The sequence below is a fragment of the Gorilla gorilla genome, chromosome 2 (genome assembly GCF_029281585.2).
Source record: "Gorilla gorilla gorilla isolate KB3781 chromosome 2, NHGRI_mGorGor1-v2.1_pri, whole genome shotgun sequence".
Taxonomy (NCBI): domain Eukaryota; kingdom Metazoa; phylum Chordata; class Mammalia; order Primates; family Hominidae; genus Gorilla; species Gorilla gorilla.
The window spans coordinates 127,368,673-127,388,209 of NC_086017.1; the positions used below are offsets into that span (position 1 = coordinate 127,368,673).

Below are 19,537 nucleotides of genomic sequence, written 5' to 3' on the forward strand. Positions count from 1 at the left end.
ATTAATTTATGGTGAAAGAAATCAGGTGGAAAGATGGACAACTAGAAGCAGCTAGTGTGTATGGCTCTCATGGAGAGGAACGGAAGGGGCAAATAAATACAACACCTTCAGCTGAAACATCCAGGTAATAATCACACTGGGACTAATCAAGGACATTTTTTAATTACCTCCCTTGGTGTTCTCTGGCTGACAGAGATTTGTAACCTCCCTTGGATACAACTCCTAGAGGGAGGGGCATGCCACCATTTTTACTTTTTGGGGGACGTAGCTGTTCCAGCCTTCCAGCTTCAAAGTGTCTGAGGCAACTGGGGCTGAAGTGGACACGGCACAACTGCTCTTCTTTTTTAAGCGGGTTCCCAATGGTGTTCCTCCTCACTGGGCGGGACCTTCCAAGTGGGGTCTCCAGCCACCTCCTACAGGTGCCTTTGGGCCAGCAACATGCCCATACCTCCCTGGAACAAAGCTCCCAGAAGGAGGGACAGGCTGCCATCTTTGCTGTTTTGCAGACTTCACCAGTGATACCTCCAGATACTGGAAAATTTGAGGTGACTAGTGACTGGAGCAGGCCCCAAGCCTATGGCAGTAACCATATGGAACAGCTCTATGGAACGGTGGCCAGACTGTTATGCAGGTACCTATTCCCATATCTCCTCACTGGGCAGGTCCTCCAGGCTTGGGCCTCCCACCAGTCCTCACCAGAGTTATTGAGCCAGTAGCAACTCAGCAACTCCCTGGACAGAGACTCCAGGGGCAACTGAAAGCCTCTCTGCCACCACTCCCTCTGTAGTGGAACTGCTCTTGCCACCCTTGGACTAATGAAGGAGCAAAGATCCAAATTGCCTTATTCACACCTACAACAATCTGCAGTTGACCCAAGGAAAGGAGGCCAGTCCATCTCCTACAGGGTCCCAAACACTCTGAAGTGCTTGTCACCAGACAGGGAACCCCTTGCTTGGGCCCACAGCACAGACCCTCCACCCTGGGCTGATTGCACTGAGTGAGTACTGATCTGTATCTCTCTGGAGTAGAGTCCCCAAGAGACAAACAAACAACCCTTGGCCATTACCACTACTCAGATCCCTTCCTCTGATGCCTTCAAGTTAGAGAAGGAACATAAACACTGAGATTGCCCCAGAGAGTCAGTGGGCAGCCCAGAAGTGCCAAGTCACAGACTACAGCCAGCACTCAACAAAGACAGTAACCCTCACTTTCTGACCATTTAGAGAGAAAATGTCTGTAACTGTGAGGAACCACAAGGGAGCCACACAACGATGCAAGAGTCTACCAACTGACCAGTAAGCCTAATTGCCATCTGCTGGATCACACCCCAAAGCTTCAGCAGCAAAATACCTAACTAACAGACTCCCCTCTGAAAGCAGAAATGAGAAGTCAGCTTCAAATAAATATACTCTACAAAGCCTTGGACCATTAAAAAACATCTAGAAAAGAAGTCTATTGACTGTACTCGATCTACACTGCAGTTAAGGGAATACCCCACACGCAGAGATCAGAAAGAACTAACACAAGAACTCTGGTTATTTAAACAGCCTGAGCATCATATGTCCTCCAAATGACTGCACCAATTCTCCAACAAGAGTTTTTTTTTCTTTTTTTAACAAGGCTGAACTGGCTGGAATAACAGAAATAGAATTCAGAATATGGATAGAAACAAACATCATCAAGATTCAGGAGGATGTAAAACCCAATCCAAAGAAAATAAGAATCACAAAAAAGTGACAAAAGCTGAAGGACAAAATAGCCGGTAAAAAAAGAGAACATAATGGGTTTGACAGAGCTGAATAACACAGTACAAGAATTTCACAATGCAATCACATGTATTAACAGCAGAATAGAAAAAGCTGAAAATGGAAGCTCAGAACTTGAAGACTGGTTCTCTGAAATAAGACAATCAGACAAAAAGAAAGAAAAAAAAGTAGTAAATAAAACCTCCGAGAAGTATGGGATTATGTAAAGAGGCCAAATCTATGAATGATTGGCATCTCTAAAAAGGGGAATGGGAGAAAGCAAACAACTTGGAAAACATATTTCTGGATATCACTTATGAAATCTTCCCCAACCTTGCTAGAGAGGATAAAAGTCAAATTCAGGAAACACAAAGAACTCCTACAAGATTCTACACAAGAAGATCATCCCTAAGTCAAATAATCATCAGATTTTCCACAAATGAAATAAAAGAAAGTATGTTAAAGGCAGCTAGGCAGAAAAGGCAGGTCACCTAGAAATAGAACCCCATCAGCCTAACAGCGGACTCTCAGCAGAAACCTACAAACCAGAAGAGATTGGGGCCCTACATTCAACACTGTTAAAGAAAAAAAAAAAAATCTTTGGCAGGGGCAGGGGGTGTGTGGGGGGGTTGGTTCATGCCTATAATCCCAGCACGTTGGAAGGCCAAGACACACAGATCACCTGAGGTCAGTAGTTCCAGACTAGTCTGGCCAACATGGTGAAACCCCATCTCTACTAAAAATACAAAAATTTGCTGTATGTAGTGGCATGTGCCTGTAATCCCAGCTACTCGGGAGGCTGAGGCAGAAGAATTGCTTGAATCCAGGAGGCAGAGGTTTCAGTGAGCCAAGATCACACCAGTGCACTCCAGCCTGGGCAACAGAGTGAGACTCTTTCTCAAAAAAAGAAAAAAAAAAATCTTCAACCAAGAATTTCATATCCAGCCACACTAAGCATCCTAAGTGAAGAAGAAATAAAATCCTTTTTGGATAAGCAAATCTTGAGAGAGTTTGTTACCACCAGACCTGCTTTACAAGAGATCTTTGAAAGAAGCACTAAATATAGAAAGGAAAGACCACTACCCGCTAGTACAAAAACACAAATACACAAGTCAGTGACACTATAAAGCAATCACATAAACAAGCCAGCCTAATAACCAGCTAACAACACAATGACAAGATCAAATCCACACATATAAATACAAACATTGAAGGTAAACAGGCTAAAAGCCCCACTTAAAAGGCATAGAGTGGCAAATTGGATAAAAAAAAAATACCAAATGGTATGCTGTCTTCAGGAGACCTGTCTCACACATAATGACACTCATAGGCTCAATGGACTGAAGAACATCTACCAAGTAAATGGAAAACATAAAAAAATCAGGGGTGGCAATCCTGATTTCAGAAGAAACAGATTTCAGACCATCAAAGATCACACACACACGAAAAAGATGAGCATTACATAATGGTAAAGGGTTCAATTCAACAAGAAGACCTAACTATCCTAAATAAATAGGCATCTAGCACAGGAGCTCCCAGATTCATAAAGCAAGTTCTTGTAGACCTACAAAGAAATTTAGACTCCCACACAATAATAGTGGGAGACTTTAACACTCCACTGACAGTATCAGACAGATCATTAAGGTAGGAAATTCACAAAGATATTTAGAACCTGAACTCAATATTGGACCAAGTGAATCTGATAGACCTTTACAGAACTCTCCACCCCAAAACAACAGAATATACATTATTCTCATTGACACATGACACATACTCTACAAATGACCACATAATTGGACATAAAACAATCCCCATCAAATGTAAAATAATCAAAATCATACCAAACACACTCTGAGACCACAGTGCAATAAAAATAGAAGTCAAGACAATGAAAATTTCTCAAAACCATGAAACTACATGGAAATTAAACAACAGGCTTCTGAATGACTTTTGGGTAAATAATGAAATTAAGGCAGAAATCAAGAAGTTCTTTGAAAATAATGAGAACAAAGATACAACTAGAATCTCTGGAGTACTGCTTAGGCAGCATTAAGAGAGAAATTCATAGCACTAAATGCCCACGTCAAAAAGTTAGAAAGATCTCAAATTAATAACAACTTCACAACTGAAAAAATTAGAGAAGCAAGAACAAATCAACTCCAAAGCTAGCAGAGGACGAGAAATAACAAAAATGAAGCCGAACTGAAGGAAAATGAGACATAAAAAAACTGGCACAAGACAAGGATGCCCTCTCACTACTCCTATTCATTACAGTATTGAAAGTCCTAGCCAGAACAATAAGGCAAGAGAAAAAAATAAAGGCATCTAAATGGGAAGAGAGGAAGTCAAACTATCTATTTTGGCAGACAACATGATTCTATATCCAGAAAACCCCACAGCCTGGGCCCCAAACCTCCATGATCTGATAAGCAACTTAAGCAAAGCTACAGGATGCAAAATCAACCTGCAAAAGTCCCTCGTATTTTTATACACCCACAACAGCCAAACTGAATGCCAAACCAGAAAGGCAATCTCATTCACAATTGCTACAAAAAGAATAAAATATCTAGGAATACAGCTAGCCAGGGAGTTGAAAGTTCTCTAAAATGAGAATCATAAACACTGCTCAAATAAATGAAAGAAGACACAAATAAATGGAAAAACATCCCATGCTCACAGATAGGAAGAATCAGTATTATTTAAATGGCTATACTGCCTGAAACAATTTACAGATTTGATGCTATTTCTATCAAATTACCAAAGACATTCTTCACAGAAATAGAAAAAAACTATTTTAAAATTCATATGGAACCAACAAGAGCTTGAATAGCCAAGACAATTCTAAACAAAAAGAACAAAGCTGGAGGCATCACATTACTTGACTTCAAACTATACTACAAGGCTATAGTAATGAAAACAGCATGCTACTGGTACAAAAACAGTCACTTAAACCAATAGGACAGAATAAAAAGCCCAGAAATAAGGCCAAACATCTATGACCATCTGTTCTTTGACAAAACTGAAAAAACAAGCAATGGGGATAAGATTCCCTATTCAATAAATGCTACTAGGATACCATTCATCTAGGTATAACTAGATAAATGTGCTAGGATAACTGGCTAGCCATACATAGAAGATTGAAACTGGATTCCTTCCTTATATCATATACAAAAATCAACTCAAAAGGGATTAAATACTTAAATGTAAAACCCAAAATTCTAAGAACTGTAGAAGACAACCTAGGCAATACCATTCTGGACATAGGAGTGGGCAAAGATTTCATGACAGGACATCAAAAGCAAGCATAATAAAAGCAAAAATTGACGAATGGGATCTAATTAAACTTAAGAGCTTTTGCCAAGCAAAAGAAATTATCAACAGAGTAAACAGACAACCTACAGAATAAGAGAAAATTTTTGCAAGCAATGCATCTCATAAAGTTCTAATATCCAGCCTCTATAAGGAACTTAAACAAATTTACAAGAGAAAAACAAACAACCCCATTAAAAAATGGGCAATGAACTTGATCAGACAGTTCTCAAAAGAAGATATACATGTGGCCAATAAGCATATGAAAAAAAGCTCAATGTCACTAATCATTAGAGAAATGCAAATCAAAACCACAATGTGATACCATCTCACACCAGTCAGAACGGCTATTAAAAAGTCAAAAAATAGGCTGGGCACAGTGGCTCACACCTGTAATCCCAGCACTTTGGGAGGCCTAGGTGAGTGGGTCATGAGGTCAGGAGTTTGAGACCAGCCTGGCTAATACAGTGAAACCCTGTCTCTACTAAAAATACAAAAATTAGCTGGGCGTGGTGGTGGGCACCTGTAATCTCAGCTACTTGGGAGGCTGAGGCAGGAGAATTGCTTGAACCCGGGAGGTGGAGGTTGCAGTGAGCCAAGATCACTTCACTGCACTCTAGCCTGGGCAACAGAGCTAGACTCTGTCTCAAAAAAAAAAAAAAAAAAAAAAAAGTCAAAAAATAACAGATGCTGGTGAAGTTGCCGAGAAAAGGGAGTACTTATACACTGCTGGTGGGAGTTTAAATTAGTTCAATAATTGTGGAAAGCAGTATGGCAATTCTTCAAAGACCTAAAAGCAGAACTACCATTCAACCCAGTAATCCCGTTACTGGATATATACTCAGACAAATATAAATTATTCTACCATAAAGACATATGCATTCAAATGTTTGTTGCAGCCCTATTCATGATAGCAAAATCACAGAATTAACCTAAATGTCCATCCATTTTCACTGGAGAAAGAAAACATGGTACATATACACCATGGAATACTATGCAGCCATAAAAAAGAAAAAGATCATGTCTTTTGTTGGAACTTGGAAGGAGATGGAGGCTATCATGCTTAGCAAATTATTGCAGGAACTGTAAACCAAATACCACATGTTCTCATTTATAAGTGGGACCTAAATGACAAGAACTTATGAACACAAAGAAGGAAACAACAGACACTGGTATCTACTTGAATGGGGAGGGTAAGAAGATGGAGAGGACCAGGAAAGATAACTATTAGGTACTGTACTTGATACCTGGGTGATGAAATAATATGTACAACAAACCCCTGTGACACATGTTTACCTATGTAAAAAACCTTCATAGGTATCCCCAAACCAAAAATAAAAAGTTAAATAAAAAGAAAGAAATCAGAAAGTGATCAACTCTGAGTGGGCAGAATGAAGGGAAAATTGTCATAAAGGAGGCATGAAGAAATTTTCTTGGGTGGTGTAGATGACATCATTAAGAGAAAGAATAGGCATGCCACAGATGGGAAAAATTTTTCCTAACACAGATATCTGACAAAGGACTCATATACTGAATATTTGTATTCTGTACATGGCTACATGCATACATAAAATTGTTAAGATTTATCAAACAATACTTAAAACCTGTGCATGTTATTGTATGTAAATTACACCTCAATTAAAAATAAATATGTATTGGGCACCTACGAAGTGCCAGATTCTGTGCAAACAAGTGTAAATACAGTGATGAACCAGACTTTGCTTTCATAAAACTAGAATATCCAATAAATGGCCTTTTCTAGGCTATTCAAGGATTTAGACTTCAACCATATCCTTCTTTTTATCATCAACATAATCAACTATCTTTTTAAAATGTACATCCTGGAGTAAAAAAGTGCTACATAAGGAGTCAGGAGTCCTCAGTTTTCTGTCCTTGAGTAGTTTCCTGAACCCCAATTCTGTATTTCTCCTTAATGTCCTAATTTGCTAAACAAGGACATCAGTGCAATATCTTTTAAGCCCTATGTCTTTACTTATTTTTATTCTTATTGTATATAATAAGGATAATAATATCCATTTTCTATAAAGCTATAAACATGGGGGGGGGGAATTGTTCATCATAGAAGGAGACAGCGCTATTTTCTTTGGCCCTAATATGATACCTGCCATCACCAGATGTTCTATGGTGCCTCCACTGACTAATTTTTGGTGAGTTAAGCCAAGAGACTGACAGGTTTATTGGATGTTGAAGAAACTGAGGTGTAACTTGTATTGCCTTTATTTGAAATCTAATTGCCTTTTTAATGGCTTTTTCAATTATTTTAATTCTGAGACAGAGTAATCAACCCAGAACCCCTATATTCAAATCAAAAAGCCCCAGCCATAGAAAGATCTTTTTAGTTTTCCAAGTGTAGAAACTTTTTGTTTTTAAGATAATTAGTCAAGAGTCAGAGATGGGAAGGAAATCTAAAAAATCAGTATGCCCATAAACCATTCTCTCTTATAAATATTTAGAGAACATGGAAGAGTAAATGGCTCTTTTATGAGGTCTGCAGAGAAACATAATACATAACTTGCGTTTGTTGTAATTTTTAAAATTTCATTTCTCCCAAATTGCTTAAACATTTTTTCATTAGAGAAAATAAACTCACACACAGTATTACCAAACCTTTAAACAAATACCCTTTCCTGTCTCCCATGCTGTTCACTTTCTGTAAGAGTCTGTAATCCCTTCTCACCCTTTCTTCATATCCATGCAACGTCTTTCCTTCCTTTCTATGCAATTTTTAATTTACTTCTATCAGTTATTTTCTCTATCAGCCTCTACCCATAACTAATTTTGCCCCATTCTTAACACCTCTTTTCAATATCATTAGTTCAGTAATATATTCATCAGCAAAATCTTATTAAAGCACAAATAGTACTTGCAAGGTGTGAGCTCGGTGCAAAGGATAGAGTGGTGAAGAGTTTTCCTGACATCTTAAAGCTCATAGTATAGGACACGTTAAAAAGAAATAATTGCAAGTGTAATCATTATTCCTTAATCAGTCCTTTTGCAAACTTTAAATTTGGTCTGTGAATGTGTGTTTAGATTTGTTTTTCAGTGGCCTTCCGATTCAAGGTATTAAAGTAAACCAAGCTTCTCTCAAGGCTGCCAACTACCACTACCGTCTTTTAACAGATAAGGTGTTTCTTGCTTAATAAATAGTTTCTCAGCATTCTAAAAATATATCTCCCCAGGATCTCCCTGTCTAACTAGCTAAAGGAAAACAACTGGTGAGAAAGGAATAACAGGTGTGGTCACTGCTGTGTTCCTTTTGTGGCTTTCACCATTTAACGTTTTGCCTTTCATTCTCCTATTCATGTATTCACTTATTGATTTACTGAATTATTTATTTATTCATTCATTCATTCATTCATTCATTCATTCATTCATTCATTCATAAATACATATGAACCAGGTAGTATGCAGGATGAGTAATACCTAGTTCTTGTCTTAAGAAGCTCAAAATATAAAGTTCTATCTCAAAGTTATTTTGACATTCAAAAAAGGTCAATCTCTCCACTTTGATTAAGTGGAGATAATATATATAGAGACAGAGAAAGAGAGAGAGGTGGGAGAGAGCAAAACACATTTAAATGTAAAAAATACTTTTTTTTTAGTGATGGAGTATTCTACTAGATAGTATTGGATGTATATGTGTGTATGAGAGAGGGAGTGTGTGTATGTTTATGTACATATATGTATCCTTACCTTACACTTCTATTAGTATCATATTCCTATAGGGATGTTTCCAAATTAGCTTTGACATAAACCACATTCTAAAATAGCCTTTCAATTATGCAGAAAATAATAGTTATAAAATAATTTTATTTTTATTTTTCTTTTTTTATTATTATACTTTAAGTTTTAGGGTACATGTGCACAATGTGCAGGTTAGTTACATATGTATCCATGTGACATGCTGGTGCGCTGCACCCACTACCTCGTCATCTAGCATTAGGTATATCTCCCAATGCTATCCCTCCCCCCTCCCCCCACCCCACAACATTCCCCAGAGTGTGATGTTCCCCTTCCTGTGTCCATGTGTTCCCATTGTTCAGTTCCCACCTATGAGTGAGAATATGCGGTGTTTGGTTTTTTGTTCTTGTGATAGTTTACTGACAATGATGATTTCCTATTTTATCCATGTCCCCAAAAAGGACATGAACTCATCATTTTTTTATGGCTGCATAGTATTCCATGGTGTATATGTGCCACATTTTCTTAATCCAGTCTATCGTTGTTGGACATTTGGCTTGGTTCCAAGTCTTTGCTATTGTGAATAGTGCCACAATAAACATACGTGTGCATGTGTCTTTATAGCAGCATGATTTATAGTCCTTTGGGTATATACCCAGTAATGGGATGGCTGGGTCAAATGGTATTTCTAGTTCTAGATCCCTGAGGCATCGCCACACTGACTTCCACAATGGTTGAACTAGTTTACAGTCCCACCAACAGTGTAAAAGTGTTCCTATTTCTCCACATCCTCTCCAGCACCTGTTGTTTCCTGACTTTTTAATGATTGCCATTCTAACTGGTGTGAGATGGTATCTCATTGTGGTTTTGATTTGCATTTCTCTGATGGCCAGTGATGGTGAGCATTTTTTCATGTGTCTTTTGGCTGCATAAATATCTTCTTTTGAGAAATGTCTGTTCATGTCCCTTGCCCACTTTTTGATGGGGTTGTTTGTTTTTTTCTTGTAAATTTGTCTGAGTTCATTGTAGATTCTGGATATTAGCCCTTTGTCAGATGAGTAGGTTGCGAAAATTTTCTCCCATTTTGTGGGTTGCCTGTTCACTCTGATGGTAGTTTCTTTTGCTGTGCAGAAGCTCTTTAGTTTAATTAGATCCCATTTGTCAATTTTGGCTTTTGTTGCCATTGCTTTTGGTGTTTTAGACATGAAGTCCTTGCCTATGCCTATGTCCTGAATGGTAATGCCTAGGTTTTCTTCTAGGGTTTTTATGGTTTTAGGTCTAACGTTTAAGTCCTTAATCCATCTTGAATTGATTTTTGTATATGGTGTAAAGAAGGGATCCAGTTTCAGCTTTCTACATATGGCTGGCCAGTTTTCCCAGCACCATTTATTAAATAGGGAATCCTTTCCCCATTGCTTGTTTTTCTCAGGTTTGTCAAAGATCAGATAGTTGTAGATATGCGGCGTTATTTCTCAAGGCTCTGTTCTGTTCCATTGATCTATATCTCTGTTTTGGTACCAGTACCATCCTGTTTTGGTTACTGTAGCCTTGTAGTATAGTTTGAAGTCAGGTAGTGTGATGCCCATTGATCTATATCTCTGTTTTGGTACCAGTACCATGCTGTTTTGGTTACTGTAGCCTTGTAGTATAGTTTGAAGTCAGGTAGTGTGATGCCTCCAGCTTTGTTCTTTTGGCTTAGGATTGACTTGGCGATGCGGGCTCTTTTTTGGTTCCATATGAAGTTTAAAGTAGTTTTTTCCAATTCTGTGAAGAAAGTCATTGGTAGCTTGATGGGGATGGCACTGAATCTATAAATTACCTTGGGCAGTATGGCCATTTTCACGATATTGATTCTTCCTACCCATGAGCATGGAATGTTCTTCCATTTGTTTGTATCCTCTTTTATTTCATTGAGCAGTGGTTTGTAGTTCTCCTTGAAGAGGTCCTTCAGGTCCTTTGTAAGGTGGATTCCTAGGTATTTTATTCTCTTTGAAACAATTATGAATGGGAGTTCACTCATGATTTGGCTCTCTGTTTGTCTGTTATTGATGTATAAGAATGCTTGTGATTTTTGTACATTGATTTTTTATCCTGAGACTTTGCTGAAGTTGCTTATCAGCTTAAAGAGATTTTGGGCTAAGACAATAGGGTTTTCTAGATATACAATCATGTCGTCTGCAAACAGAGACATTTTGACTTCCTCTTTTCCTAATTGAATATCCTTTATTTCCTTCTCCTGCCTAATTGCCCTGGCCAGAACTTCCAACACTATGTTGAATAGGAGTGGTGAGAGAGGGCATCCCTGTCTTGTGCCAGTTTTCAAAGGGAATGCTTCCAGTTTTTGCCCATTCAGTATGATATTGGCTGTGGGTTTGTCATAGATAGCTCTTATTATTTTGAGATACGTCCCATCAATACCTAATTTATTGAGAGTTTTTAGCATGAAGCGTTGTTGAATTTTGTCAAAGGCCTTTTCTGCATCTTTTGAGATAATCATGTGGTTTTTGTCTTTGGTTCTGTTTATATGCTGGATTACATTTATTGATTTGCATATACTGAACCAGCCTTGCATCCCAGGGATGAAGCCCACTTAATCATGGTGGATAAGCTTTTTGATGTGCTGCTGGATTCGGTTTGCCAGTATTTTATTGAAGATTTTTGCATCAATGTTCATCAAGGATATTGGTCTAAAATTCTCTTTTTTGGTTGTGTCTCTGCCCGGCTTTGGTATCAGGATGACGCTGGCCTCATAAAATGAGTTAGGGAGGATTCCCTCTTTTTCTATTGATTGGAATAGTTTCAGAAGGAATGGTACCAGTTCCTCCTTGTACCTCTGGTAGAATTCGGCTGTGAATCCATCTGGTCCTGGACTCTTTTTGGTTGGTAAGCTATTGATTATTGCCACAATTTCAGCTCCTGTTATTGGTCTATCCAGAGATTCAACTTCTTCCTGGTTTAGTCTTGGGAGAGTGTATGTGTCGAGGAATTTATCCATTTCTTCTAGATTTTCTAGTTTATTTGCGTCGAGGTGTTCGTAGTATTCTCTGATGGTAGTTTGTATTTCTGTGGGATCGGTGGTGATATCCCCTTTATCATTTTTTATTGTGTCTATTTGATTCTTCTCTCTTTTTTTCTTTATTAGTCTTGCTAGCGGTCTATCAATTTTGTTGATCCTTTCAAAAAACCAGCTCCTGTACTGTAGACCAAATTCAACTAAATTTAATGAAGAGTTGGGTAACTCTGAATAAAACAATTGGTGTTGATGGAGTCTGAATCCAAGATATTAGTTATCTCAAAATATAGTTTTAGCTTTGCATATTATGTTCACAAGTTAGTTCCTTCTTTATATTTTACCAGTAATTTTAGTGACTGCCTACAGGTGAGTCAGGAATAGGCTTGAGTAAGTTATCCTGAAAGTTTAAGTATTTTCCACAGTTATATAGCCAATGATGGAGCTTGGATATAAAATAGAAAAGGTTAGAATTTTAAAAGTATTTAAAAGTATAGCTAGTCCTTGTTCTCTACCAATTACCTGCACACTTTTGACTTCTTGCTTCTGATCTTGATATACTTATCTGCAGACAAAGGTCTCCTTCCCTTCTCTATTTTCTATTTCTTTGGCATTTTAAAAGATTCTCCCTCCTTTGTAATTAATAGTAAATATTGAAGGATTTTTCTTTTTGGAAAAGAGATCACGGCAAATTTGTATAACTTAGTTACAAGCCACAATACAATCTTTTAAAATGTTTTCTAAGTCTTGGTGGGAAAATTGGGTTTTCTTTTCTTAACCTTTAAAAATGGTTTGAATGTAAAAGGACAAAGAGATTCTTAAACAGAGTCACAGTAACATCTGCCAAAACTAAAAATACCTCATTGATTTAACAAGCCAAATTTGTAGCCATGATAAAGCCATAATGTTGTTGCGAATGCCCTGTAATGGGTTACGTGGGTAAAGTAATGTGTTTGTAGAATTGCATGGTTACTCAAAGAGACACTGATAAGCTATATTTTGCTCTTTTGTTCCAGATCCAGGAAGGAAACATTTATTCATCTGATTTGATCCAAAATATTGTCTTAATGACATTTGGAAGGACTTAATGCCATTTTTCTGGGTTTCAGCTCCACTATTCAGCCATACTTCATTCTATATGATTAGGCTGGGCCTTTGTAGACATAGCCATAGTACCCAATGCGTCAAGTTCATAATCAAAAGGCAAACCGAAAAGAAGTTGAATTTTGCAAAGTACTCCTTTCCAAATAATTGTGACTACAACTCTCTCTCTGCTCCCTGCTGGAACCTATTCTGTGATGCAGTTACTTGGTTGGGAGTCTCAGACTTGACTTACCCTAGGATCTGTAATAACTGCTTTCATTTCCCAAATTCCTGCTATCATTCAGAGGTCACCGGATACTACATAAAGTAACAAAGGTATAAGAACGTAGGATTCAGTGGTGGCTAAGGAAATCAGAGAGGGCCATAAATAGAGCACTGGGTAAATATTGGGACAGTGTTATGGGTTAAAATATGTCCCTCCAAATTTAGTACTCAGAAGCCCTAATTTCCAGTACCTCAGATGTGAACTTATTTGGGAAAAGGGGCAGCATTGTAGATGTGATTAGTTAAATAAAGATGAGGTCATTAGGATGAACTCTAATCCAGTATAACTGATGTCCTTATAAAAAGGGGAAATCTGGACAGATTCACTTCATGTGAAGATGAAGGCAGTGATCAAGGTGATGCTTCTAAAAGCCCAGGAACAGCAAAGATTGCTAGAAACCCACCAGAAATTAGGAGAGAGGAATAGAACAAATTCTTCTTCACAATTTCAGAGGAAACTAACCCTGCTGACACCTAGATCTGAATTTTAACATCCAGAACTGGAAAACGATACATTTCTGTTGTTTAAACCACTCAATTTGTTGTGCTTTTATTTTTAGAGCAGCCCTTACAGACAAATATAGGCAGTCAGCCTGGGAAAAGAGCAGAAGCTGATAATTATAGACAACTGGTACAAGTACAGTATTCAGAGGAGAAAGACAGCCAGGTATAGGCCAAGCAAATACCAAGTGCCATGGCAGAGACCCAGCCAGGATGACTGGTCTTTCTTAATTGTGGCAGGGAAAGGTTAGATTCTCATCACCTAGAAACTAAGAAGTTCAAAAAGTGGGAGAAATCAAGGAGTTCTTAAGGTGGGAGAAAAGGCTCAGGTATTGGAAAGTATACGTTATGTGGAGACGTAACGAGAGGAGAGGAGAAAATCAGCTGGTTCCCGTGAAAGTAGAGGCTGAGAGGGCAGCAAAGTATGGCCCAGACTCTAGGGTCTCAAATCCATCACAGAATTTTATTTTATTAAGTCAGCAATGGGGGCCATTGGAACAAATCAGTAGGGATTTAAATTCTAATCAAAGAAGTATTTAAGGTTTCTCTGGCAGTTGCATACAAAGCCTATAAAGTCTGGAGAGACTGGGGACAAAAACCGTGTGACCTCGAGCTCATTACTTAACTCTAGCTGCTTCACCTGCAAAATGGAATTGAGCATATAATCATCTCACTAGATTTTTGTCAGACTTAAATGAGATAGTTCACATAAAGTACCTGAGGTCATAGGCTGAATCAGATACGTACATGACTATACTTTGCCTATTTCTTCAAATTAAATGTAGACATTATTAGCACTTCTTCTTGCTCTTTCCTGACTGTAAGATCCTTGAAAGTAGTTCCTGGAACTCAAGTTTTAATGTATTCCAAGAAACACTTGGAACAGTGAACACACTGTGAACAGTGAAGACACAGATATCCGAGGTATAGGAAAATTATTACCAAACAGAAGATGGCGGGTGCATTCGGATTTCCCTTTGCCCATTTCTGTTATCCTCATAATCTAAATCTGAGTTCAAGGCTGAATGCATTGCAAGAGAGTCAAAACATGCTTGTAAATTTGGGCCTGATTTGCTTTAATGAGGTCTTGCTTTCCTCAATTTCTAGGGGAAAATAAAGCACTTAATAACATGATTCAGAGGGCAGATAACATCTCTTTAATATCTCTCCACATGCTGACCTATTTCAATACAGTGCACTTCTCAGGGATGAGAAGCTATGCAAAGCCTGAGAGGCAGCCTCCTCCTGGGAATGTTTCAGCTTTTCAAGATTCTAGGTCATTTCTCTCCCTGATATTTGGAGCTCATTCCCACTGGGAAACCAATCTGTTCACACAGACTTTTTATTTTTCCAACCAATTATTGTTTAACCACAGTCTAATAGAACTCACATATAAAAATAAAGCCTTGGCGAGGCGCAGTGGCTCACATCTGTAATCCCAGCACTTTGGGAGGCTGAGGCGGCAGATCACCTGAGGTCAGGAGTTCGAGACCCGCCTGATCAACGTGGAGAAACCCCCATCTCTACTAAAAATACAAAATTAGCCAGGCGTGATGGTGCATGCCTGTAATCCCAGCTACTCGGGAGGCTGAGGCAGGAGAATTGCTTGAACCTGGGAGGCAGAGGTTGCAGTGAGCTGAGATCACACCATTGCACTCCAGCCTGGGCAACAGAGTCAGACTCTGTCTCAAAAAAATAATAATAAATAAATTAAAAAATCTTGTATGAAGTTTTTCTTTTTAAATTTCACTGAGAAGACAGAATAAAGGGCATTCATTTAGGGTAATTTGATTAATTTTGAGTTAAAAAATTGAGCTACCTCCTGAGAAAGGCATTGTTTATCTGTCTACAAAAGACCAAATAAAGAAACCACAGGTTGGGTAAAGTTGGTTAGGGACAGGTGAGCTTGTTAGGAACTAAGAAGTGTCTCAGATGGTGGAGAAAATGATCCGGAAATAGTCCTGGCCTCTGGTGGCTTTGTAGCTTCTTGTAACAAAAAATGTTGCTCCTTGAAATGACCAGGCAGGAACTTCATGAACTGCCTTCAGGCATTAACCAATTTCCTGTTGGTAAGCACATGAAGAAACAGATACAGGAAAACATGAACTGAGACTCATTAGGATCAGCAGCAGTTCCTTTTGTGAAAATGACAGACGGTGTGTCTTCACATGAGATGAAGAATTATCCACGGATAGAGTTTCTGGAGACAAGGAACTCTTTCTCTCAATTAACTTGTCCTGCAGGCATTTCAAGCCATAATCTTAAGCACATCTTCATGGCTCTCAATCTTGCCATGCTTCTGCAACAAATGCATACATTTCCTAGAATGAGGGACTATGTTCTTCAGGATGTGGTCTTGATTAAAACCACTATCCAGGAGGTCTCTGCACAATTTCAAAATGTTGGAAAAATAAAGCAGCTTCAGAATATGGCCTCAAGACTACACTTACAGTCTCTTCCTCCACTTAGTTTTATTTCCCCCACTTACTTTTTACTTGGAGTGTGTGAATATGTCCTGTGTCTTTGTATGCAGGTGTCCTCATATTCAGGTGTGTATGTGTTTGGTATGTATACAAGATGTGAATTCACCTATGTTTATACATAATATTTTTGGATCTTTCCAGACAACATTTCCTGCTTTTTTTCCTAAAACCCGATGTGGCAAAAGGCCAATACTGAGAGATGTCAGTTTCTGGAATTTTTGTACATTTTAAATATACACCTTCTCACTTCTTGTTGCCCCATCACACAGAGATATCAAAGGGATCAATTTTAAAATTGAGATTAGTGATAACTCTACTTCTGACATTTTAAAAACACTTCAAACAATTATTAGCATTCTGTCCATAATGTTTTTGGAGGATGAATTCTTTTAAAACAAGAGATTTGACTTTAGTGTAGTTTACAAAACATAATCAGATGTGCAAATGCACAAAAATATGAAAGCCACTTTCCAACCGGACAGTAGTTGCTGTGATCTGTGTATTTTCAGTGCCACACAGAGTGTTGGAAAAATAGTAAAGGTACAATCAATGTTCAAATGAATTCAAAGCTTTGCAAATAAGCTTGCAGATTTTTCCATTAGAATAGAAAAACTAACTGCCTGAAAAATCAAATGGCTGAAGGAAGAAGGAAAATGGCAGTTGTATCAAGCTGGAGAACATGTTGCTTCACAGGACCCTGTATTGCTTATATCCACAAAGAGATCTTGACAAGAAAGAAATTGCCTGGAGGTGGATGAATGCTAAAGCATACCCACTGTAGTAGGGCTCTCAAGGGGCAAAAGGGGACTGTTAGAACACTTTTACATTTAAGTGACATCAAGGGACTCTGGGCAAGAAATGTCTTACAAACAAAGAATGAAAAATATTTTGAAAAGTAAGGAAAAATGACATGTGTTTGGAAGATATTCTATAGTAGCAAGAGAGGGTATAGAAGAACTATCCAGCCTATCTAGGGTCCAAAACTTGCTTAACACATCTGGGTTCTAGAATGATATCTTTCCCGGTCTATTGGCTACTTGAAGGAGAACAAAAACTGAATTTAAAATTACAGGCCACAGTCTAAATTAAGGATTTTCCACGGTGTTACCCTGACTTCCCAGCCCCCACCATTTCCAACTATTTCTGGTGACTTCTCTAATTATCCTAAGAAGACAAGAAGAGAAAGGAAGAAAAGTAAGGTTAAATATAGTTGTAAAAACTAGTTTTTAAGTACGAGAAACTAGACACTATACTCATTTTAGTAAAGTATTTGCATTGTGTGTTTTTTATTTTATTCGTCACATTACACGTCTTAAACACCACAGGTAATTGTAAAATTACAGTATTTGAGGAACAAAGTTTATCTTCAACCCCAGTTTATTTAGTCAGAAAGTTGTGTGTGCATTTGTGTTTATGCCTCTTCTTTTTCCCAAATAGATTGGAGAGGGGGTCAGGAAGATAAGAAAACTTTTAATTGGTGCATTCAGCCAAGCAGTTCAGCAACAGAACATTAATTTTTATTTTAATAATGTGATTTTAATTGAATACTTTACTGGTGCTGCACTAAATTGGGTCTGTTATTTAAAACTAGACCAAGAAGGATTACCCTCCCTCTACAACTAATGCCACCCACACTCCCAAATAATGTGTTTTGCATACGGGAAGAGGCAGAATTTAAATTACTATTCCTTGAGGGATTCTTTAGCAAATGATACCAGTCAATGTATCAATAGAATAGCAAGTTAGTGTTTTAGAATAAACAAACATACAATTGAAATAGTTTCTCTTCAATACACTGTCACAGAGATCTCTCACTGCCCACTGCACCCTGTTATGCTTTCTCCTCCAGAAGTAGGTTTCCGGCTCAACACCTCCCCTTATAACTAATGAAGTGTGTCTGTATGACTATGTCTTGACAATGGGTATGAGCCTATATGAGTGTATAGCTCCCAGACCAAAGCTATTCTAAAGTGTGGTATATATCCTCCATAATTGCTTTTAATTCTTTCTCTGGTTGGAGATTATTATCAAATGGCTCTATAACATGATGGAACAAGATAGAAGAAACTGGCATCCCTTAATGAACACTTGGGGTAGAATTTTTCTGCTGATCTGAGTGCCTACTCAGGCATGGATAAATGGCTATAATATTAAACTACTAAAAACTGGATGTCTGCTATTGCAGTGTAACATGCCCTCTCTATTACATACCCTCTCAACTGGATTATCTTTCTTAATAAGTGTAGAAAGTAGAAAATTTCCATTGATGGCTTGTCTATTTCTTCCAGTATTTCCAAGGGCCACATTTAATATAGAAAATGTGTAGTAGCAGTCAAATATCGTGGTAGTGATTGGAAGTCCCAGGACTTCGGGAATCAGAATCTTCTCATACTCATAACCACTTTTTTTAAAATGCCAAATATTTTGACTGAAAAAAGAAAACGCTAAAGAAAGCAGAATGTAATGCACTTCAGTAAATGTCAAAATAATGAATGAATGAGTAAGTAAGGGAGTAGATGGATGCATGACAAAAGAAGTAGGAAGACAGTCCAGGATCTAGATGAGGAAATAAGAGTGTCAACTCTTTTCTCAACTTGGAAGTACAAAGGATTCAATAATGGTCCATCTTTCCGTGGAATAATCAAGAAGAGTATGGAACATAACATCATGCAGACAAAAATTGGCATAATTAAATAGGCATAACATGTCATGCACTGTGCTACATCTTTTCACATACAAACTTGGATTTTCATAGATGTGGTTTCATAAAAACCCTGCAAGGGAAAAACTATGCTGTCAACTTTTCACAGTTAAGAGGCTGCTGAGACTCAGTTTCAATATCACTGGGTTGTATTGCAAGCATGTGGCTGAACCAGAATTAGATTTAAGTCTTTCTTATTTTAGGGCCTATGTTGTCCAAAGTATACTACTTATTCCTGGGAACTTAGAAGGCAATTCTCTAAGCTTTATTTTGTCAACTATAACATAAAAACGCTAACAAAGTTAACATAATAATATATGTTCATATGTTTTATTAAAATTCAAAGTGATTGTTGCTGATGATACACTGAGTAAATTTTACTATAATTTAGAAACATCAGATCTCCTATGTTTCGTATGAGAATATTTTGAATAAGACAATATTCTTTGGATTTCAGGAGACATAGAGGGAGTAGAAAATAGGAAGAAACATATAAATCTGCACTCCAGGCACCCTGGTCTTGCTGGGCTTCCACGATTTAATTGCTGTACTGCTCCCAAGTCCCGTTCTCACACACATGAATCCTCACTTCAAGTTCTAGACTTTCTATGTCTTTCAACTTCATCTTTTTATCAGTCTATCCTTTCTGTTTTGTTGTGGTTATGTATGAAATGGAGGTAAAATCAGCTGATTTAACAAATCAGACCACTCTAAGTGG

General features: G+C 37.9%; 1 pseudogene; it reads left to right on the forward strand.

Annotated features, from left to right (window-relative positions):
- Positions 1-359: 359 nt before the first annotated feature.
- The window catches only part of LOC134757979 (uncharacterized), an 82,441-nt pseudogene continuing 63,263 nt past the window's right edge, over positions 360-19,537 (forward strand).